Raw genomic sequence first — 8297 nt, 5'->3', positions numbered from 1 at the left:
TGAGGTGTTGCTTTTATTTGCTGTAAAAAGGGTGGTTGAACATGCAAGAGTTATGGTTTTAATAAAAAATTATATTTGCTGTAAATATACTACTCAAAAGAATTTAAGGGTCAGACAATATTTTCGACATTATTTTCTGAATGTCAATTATATTAGCTAGACCATAATGTCACGCATGGTATTTTCCATTTTGACGAAAGTGGGTCTAAGCAACCCATAAATGAATTAAAATCCACTGTCATTGACACTGTCGACTAGTTCTAATGGCGAAAACATGCTTACATTTGCACGTAAATTAGGGCGAAAGCGAAAGGTCTGCTAAGTGCCCATAACTTGCTTTTTCTCAAAGCGCTTCATTTGCACGCTTTGCACGTGTATTCCAAGTTCCCAATGCTGAATTTCCGTATAATTGGAGCTTGCGTTCGTGTACGGTGCACACTCCAAATTCGACAATGGTACGACTTCATCTGACTATCGAAGATCGAGGAAGGGCTATTGCTTGGCATCAGGATGGCAATACGCAAAGAAATGTTGCTCTGAGACTTGGTGTCAGTCAGTGTCGTTGGCCGACTGTGGCAACGGTACCAAGCAACGAATTCTGTTCGAAATCGTCCACGTTCGGGAAGACCCCAAAGCACTACAAATAGAGAGGACCGCTACATCACCAATATGGCTCTACGTCAACGCACAACCACTGCACGCCGATTACGTGACAATCTGCGGACTGCGACTGGAACTCGAGTGTCTGATCAAACCATACACAATCGTCTGAGAGCCAATAATCTACGCTGCCGTCGCCAGGCTGTTCGACCACCACTCCTACCACGTCACAGAACGGCCAGACGTCACTGGTGCACGCTTCATCTGCGGTGGCAACGTGTTCAGTGGGGTCGAGTGATGTTCACTGATGCGTCCAGGTTTAGTCTCCAGTTCAACGACGGTCGGGTTCGTGTCTACAGACGTCCTGGGGAGCGCTTCGCTGACGTTAACGTTAGACAACGTCACCGGTTCGGTGGTGGCATCTCTATCCACCACAGGACCCCCCTCTATGTGGTGGATGGCAATCTGAATTGAATCCGCTATATGAATGAGATTATCCGGCCGTTGGTTCTCCCAGGCCTTCAGCAGATTGGCGGCGGGGCAGTTCTGCAGGATGACAATGCCAGACCCCACCGCGCCAGGGTGGTAACGGACTTTCTCAGACAACAAGGTATCGCCAGGATGAATTGGCCAGCACATTCGCCTGACTTGGCCCCAATAGAGTACGCCTGGGACGAAATAGGCAGGAGAGTTCGGGATAACCATGCCCCTCCGGCCAACCTTCATGATCTGGGTCAACTTCTTATGGCAGAGTGGCAGGCCATTTCCCAAGAGTTCTTCAGACGTCTGATCAACAGCATGAGGCAACGATGTGTCGAGTGTATTCGCGCCAGGGGTGGATTCACACACTATTAAAAGAATGTGTAAAATCCATGTTTGACAACCTTCAACTTTGACAGCATGTCATGTGACTTTCTTGTATACAGTGACGTTTATTTGTGTTTTTGTGTAAATATGGAACAATAAATAAATTTTTTGGTGTAGTTTACATCATCAATCTAATACACTCTGAAACTTATTTGGTTATAAATTTTTGACCCTTAAATTCTTTTGAGTAGTAGTAACGGTACTTCACCCTAAAAGTAATTGGAGCAGTATATCTATAAAATACAGTTCATTGCTGTTATTTTAATCACATCCATGCGGCATTCAGACATCCCTTTGTTTACGGAACCCATAGAAAGGTTGTAGTAGCCTGTATTTGCGAGAGCGCTATAAAGTGGCAGTCCTTTTACAGACGGAGTTGGACCCAGCTCTTTTGTAGACAGCGAGTCATGGCTTTATACCATTATCCTCTGTTTTGTATGGGACATTTAATGGAGAAGTACCTTTGAAGTATGATGTCTGCCAGCAACAGAGTGACTAGTACTGTTAAACAGAATACGTATATTACGTGAATGAATGTTTAACGACACCCCAGCACAAAAATACACATCGGCTATTGGGTGTCACAAATGGTAAGTATATGAAAATATTATTTATATATATATTTATGTAGAACCAGTGTAAGGAGTTGTGGGTGAAAAGTACAATACATAAAATCAAGGTAAGTATATTTTAAAACGTCGTATAGAAGTCAAAGTGTTTTAAAAACTTTACAATTAACTCTGGATGAAAGTTAAAAGACCAAAACATTTCTGTTGCCAAATATATCACTGCGTATATTATCGACAATTAAAAACTATACTAGTATATGTTTGGCATAACTATTGCAACAGCGAGTGTACTTGAGGGATGTGAACTGTAGGTGACTTTTGGCCAAAGTTAAAACATGCGGTGCACACTAACCTCACCATCGCCACCAAGTCATGCTGTCTCAGGATGCGACAGAAGTCTGCTTTTAGTGGGATATCCTAGGAAGAACACTGCCTGGAATTTCAATCAGGCTGTATCCCTACACCCTATGAGAGCCTCACTTTGAAGGTTAAGGTCAAATAAGTCAATATGGAGGATTTCTTCAATGATGTTTGACACAGGGTGACACACTTTGATACCAAATTGTGAGGTAACTATGCCAGTTACAGCACTCAAAATGTACATGATAATTGTGCAGATAGGTGGAAATCTGAAAGTTATCACTTTGGGTGATGAATATTTTATTTCTTTAAATTAAATTAAATTTTATTATATTTATATTTTGAAATTTGTAATTTCACAAATTATAACATGATTTGACCTGCATTGTACCTGTATCAGGTCATAGGTCATTCTTTTCAATCAGAATGTATCCCTGCACCCTGTGAGGGCCTCACTTTGAGTAATTGAGCTAATTGAATAAGTGAAAATGGAGGCATTTTTTTCAAAAATACCAGAGGGTAATTTTTTCAAAATGTGATCCTGGGCCAAATGGTGAATGTATAATGTGGAATGGGCTTCCCAGACCAAATGGATATGGTGCTATTAAGTTCAAATCACCAATCACAGGCCAGTATCGTACAGTAAATGCTCACAGATTAAGTTTCATGGTCTTTAATAAGGAGATGGACCTAGATGGTAGTGACATCAGTCACCCTGTGCCATAACCGTCTTTGTATGTTTAAAGATCACTTATCTGCTGAGCCACATGCAATTAACAGCTCGCGCATACAATGTGTGAACCGGGATATCTGTCAGGGACATGGACAATACCCTCCCTGCCTCTTGCATCTCAGAATGCATAACATATAAGAATGTAAAACAATAAAGTTTAATTTAAAGAAATATTTTATGTCATAAAATCACATATAAATATCACATATAAATATCACATGATACATTTATTCAAAAGCATACATTTATTCACATTACTATTTTTTATTGTTTAAAGTCAGTCTTCAATGTCTAGGGTTCATGTCCACAGCAGAAATGCTATCATGCAAACTGATAGTTCCTATATTATATGTATCACTTGAAAGTTTGTGACAAACATTACTTTGAATAACTGTGGTCACAGGAGTTGTCTGTTCTTTGACTGTCAATATCTAATAATCCTTTCTTGTAGTCAGCTTGTTGATCTCTGTGCAAATGTTTATATCGTAAGTGATCTCTAATTTTACTTCCTTGCTGGACTAAGTGCCTTTTAATCACCTGTGGATTGTTTTGATATCTTTTTTGATAGTCCGACTCTTTGTCCATCTGACGCAGTGAACGCCTCACCCGAGCTGACAGTTCGATGCCACAGTACTTGCACTTTTCTATCATCGATGTTCCCGGGGCATTGTTCAGCCTGTGGATGGTGGATGCAGCTCTCCCAGTCATCGTTCGTGAATAGTTCACATTCTTAGGTAAGGAAACACTGAGAGAACGGTTCGCAGCCTCACATTTCTGTGTGTCTGTATACAGTTTCATTTGCTCTACAGCTGAAATACTTAGTTTAATCTTCAGAAGTTCCAGTACTAACATTTTGTCATTTTCATTCATATTCAGCTCTGTGATTCTGTGTGTACCCAGGAACATGGATCGGTGCCACCAGTTGTTCGTTATTCCTCCACTGCAGACGACCGAGTACCGCGAACACTTTGAACAGTCACCACCGTAGCACGAAAGTGTCGATTGCAGGACCTTTGGTAAGTTTCGTTTCAGTACACCGATATTACCAGTGTGTAGTTTCATCAGTTCTTTAAGAATTAAACTGCACCTTGCTTTCATATCCTGGCTGAATACCTTCACGCTTCACGCTTTTGTTCACGGGTGGACCCAGTAAACATGTCGGGACTGAAGTTAGCTTTGTAACACTTACGAAACTGACTCTGACCTAAGTGGGTTGGATCAGCTAGCCGCTGCACTTTCTACATTGGATGTAGAAGTTTCAAAGCACTATCAACTCCAGCAGATGATCTGGAATCTCCATCTGTTGTGACGTATTTTATGAGAATACCTTGTAGAGCCAAGTCTGTTCCGATATCTTTTCCCATCTCGTATTCCGACAGCGGAGCAAATGGCGGCAAGTTTGCTGTGCAGTCAGGATGACCACCGGGACACGTCACATGAATACCTTTGTTTCTTAACCAGGCTCCGGTCCAACAAAGTTTATTCTGGAAGCAGGCACTTACAATGAATTTTCTTTCAGTCATTGTTTCACACGCAAGTCCTATAGCTTGTGATGCATTCTGGCCCGGTTTCTTCCGACTTGTTATTGTCGTGGAGTTGTATCTCCCATCCATGGCTATGTTAATTTCATCACGTTCATTTCCACGTTTCATGTTAATGTCTTTCAGTAGCTCAACTTTTTGTGCCATATCTTTTTCATTTAGATCTGTTACAGCCGTTGATACCTTGTATGATGTTCTCTGCATGCTGCTCCGACACGGCGGTGGAATGTCCATGCCTGCCAATAGCACTCTCGCTCTCGTATTGCCGACAGGAGTATCTTGGAGACCGATAGCAAGACCCACATTAGTTTTTGCTGCATTTGGGCCAGGTTTATTTGTCTTCACCTCATTGTACAATTTGCTTTCAGGAGCAGTGAAGTCACAATTCACACAGTGTAGTGTGATTTTCCAACAAAGACCCCACTTAACCTCTTTTAATATTTGCATTTCAGGCTCGTCGCACTCAGGGGAAGCTGTTGAATGGTATCTGAAAGCTGCATTCCATGCATCTACCATTCTGTCATTGTCCATTATTCTCATGCCTTCTGTGTCTTTACACTGTTGTTCTTCTTTCATTTCAGACGCAGTACATGTACTCGTAATGGGACGTAGCAGGCGGACTGGCTGTGACGCACCTTCGCAATCTGGAGTGGATATGGTGGCTGAAGTGGAACTCGACTTCGTGACCAAGGCAAACTCGTCTATATTCATCCGGACTACTGGTCGCAACTTCTCAGTGTGAGATTCTGGACTTGCATGTTCATGCAGCAGAGTTGCACCCTTATTCCAAGGTGCATGTCCCTTCTTGAACTGTGTCTTTCGTCTTGTATTGCCTTCCATGGATGTGACTCGTAGTGTATAAAACAGTGAAATACTTATTGTGGTATGCATGTCCACCCTTATATATATGTTCATGTGTGATGTCACTTTCAGTTCTGATGCATTAAAACATTTCAGTGCAGTGGCAGTTGACAGCTTTTTTTTGTTCACTGTGTATTCGGTACTGCATCTTTGCAGACTGGTGCCCTGGCCTCTGCATTCAGGTGTGACCTGTTACGGTGTGCAGACACCTTGCTAATTACCCTCACCAGAATGACACTCGAGCAGTCCTAATTTGTAATTGGCATATATTGACTGTGTGCAGTATCCAAAATTTTACAGTTTTAAAGATTAAATTTTGTTTAAAAAGAGAACTTTTGGGAAATTTTTTTTTTTGAAAATGTATCAATTTAAATTAAATTGATTTTTTTTTGAAAAAATCATATTCCCTGCCAACTGCTATATTTCAATTGCAGAGAACACAATAAGGAGCAAGTTTCTTTTTGTTGTTCAGAAAAATGTCTGTAACTTTTAAAGTTATTGCATATTACTAGTCCACTATTGGGAATAATTTGACGCAGATTGCCGCCTTTTGCGGCACAGGCAGTCCCCCATTTCACAGGCTCCAATAGCCATATTTGGTATCAAATATTCTTTTTATTGCCTGTATGCAACTTGACATATGTATTTAAATGCCATATGTGAGTTTGAGTGTCATGGTGAAAACAATTTTGGTCTGATAGGCCTCAGACTAGAGTTATCCACCCATTTGGTTGTCCAAAATACGGAAACTAATGCGAGAAAATATAGTTTTCTTGTGATGTGATTAATGGCTGGGGAGCTGCTTAGTATACTGGATTGTTACACTGGGTTTGACAGGTGAGAGGATGCAGTTAGTGAATATGTGCACTTGGTTTACACTGGATACTGCATAATGTCCCCCAGAGCACATTGAAGTCATGCAAAATTTGTGTAAAATGCAGAGAAATGGGTGTGATTCGGTCCCTTAGCCCACGTGTGTTTGTTTACATTGATATAACGCGGAAAAGAGCTGGACAACAGATGTCGTCCTTTCGAGTGTTCAATGGGCCCAGGCAGGTAATGTTTCCCGTGAAATGCTAATGGCCTGGTGAAATTAATAAAAGTGCTACAGCCACTGGGGCTACATGAGAATACATAGTGAAATTAATTGTGGTCTGAGGCCAATTACTTGAACATCCATGCCACGTCCTTTAATGCGCCAACAAGTGCTCCACGACTGATATATCAAAAGCCGTGATATGTGCTGTCCTGTCTGTGGGAAAGTGCATATAAGATCCCTTGCTGCTAATGGAATAATGTAGCGGGTTTCTTTTGAAGAGTACCAGTAAAAATTATCAAATGTTTGAAATCTGATAGCCGATTATTAATAAACCGATGTGCTCTAGTGGTGTTGTAAAATAAATTTAAATTTAATACATCAGTCGCGGAACAATGGTTGGGACATGGGGGAAAATTGAATCATTAATTATTTTAGTAATCTATGTTTTTAAGGGGCGGGATTTAGGTCAGTCAGTTGAGTGCGCGCTTGAGGTGTTTGCATTGCAGGATCGAACCACCTCGATGGATCTAAAAGATCCCTTTCTGCATTTGGAAAAAATGTAGCGGGTTTCCTCTGATGACTACGTGTCAGAATTACCAAATGTTTAACATCCAATGGCCGATTATTAATTAATTAATGTGCGCTAGTGGTGTCGCTAAAGAAAAAAAGTTGAATAATACTAGTAGTTTTGAAGATCATTTAAGCGGTTTTTTTTTTATATGGGTCATCCCATAATAATAATAATAATAATAATAATAATAATAATAATGTACTGAAATACCATATAGCGACACCAGAGCCATTTTTTCTTCAGTTGTTAAAATGAGTAGTGTAGTTTACGATTTTACTACAAAGAATCATGTTATTAGTTTTAACGCCCTTTTATTGACGTATTGATAATATATTTAGAAACCAAAGTATAAAAATAGTACATGTATATTTGTTCTTGAGACGAAGACACATGTGTTGTAGAAGGTGACAAGTTGTAGTACTGATAAACTATACTAACGGAAAAAAGTTTCCGTGCATCATTAAAATATCATTATTACTTACATTTTGAAATAAATCAAAACCTTTTGTTTCCAATACATGTTTTATTTATTTTTCGTGCTGGAATGTCCATTCATTCATTCATGCATTCATTCATTCATTCATTCATTCATTCATTCATTCATTCATTCATTCATTGTTTTATTTATCTGTTAAAAGTATGGTGAACTAGTCGTGGCTTCAGAACCTAAAGTGTAGTATACACCATGCTTGGTACGTCGTCGATGACGGAACAAGACAACGTATTGCTTCAACAGTCGTGGTCGTTTTTTGCAATCACGTAACCGGTTGCGTACAGTTCTTCTACAGTTCTTCTACTAATTGGTCTTATTTCAGGAATATTTCGGGATACCAAATAATTCCGTAGGTGTACTAGCCTGGTATAGGCATTTCCGGAAAACATTGTATGGTGTTCTGATGAACACTAATGAACACCACGATGTCTAGCAACATTTTGTGCCATTCCAACTTTAAGCATACCAATCGCTCGAAAGTGTTTTTCTGAGTGGTGAGAAGACATACAATCGTTTTATAGTCCAAAGATAAGAAAAATGACGTCAAACAGGAGAACGTGACCCGAAATGCACCTAAGGCAAGCTGTGGCATAAAACGGGCATTTGACAAAACACCTGTGGAATATCAAAGGGAATGGTTACACAATAATTTTCTGAAATGTT

This window comes from Gigantopelta aegis, chromosome 8, assembly GCF_016097555.1.
Source record: "Gigantopelta aegis isolate Gae_Host chromosome 8, Gae_host_genome, whole genome shotgun sequence".
NCBI lineage: Eukaryota > Metazoa > Mollusca > Gastropoda > Neomphalida > Peltospiridae > Gigantopelta > Gigantopelta aegis.
This window is presented reverse-complemented; position numbering follows the sequence as displayed.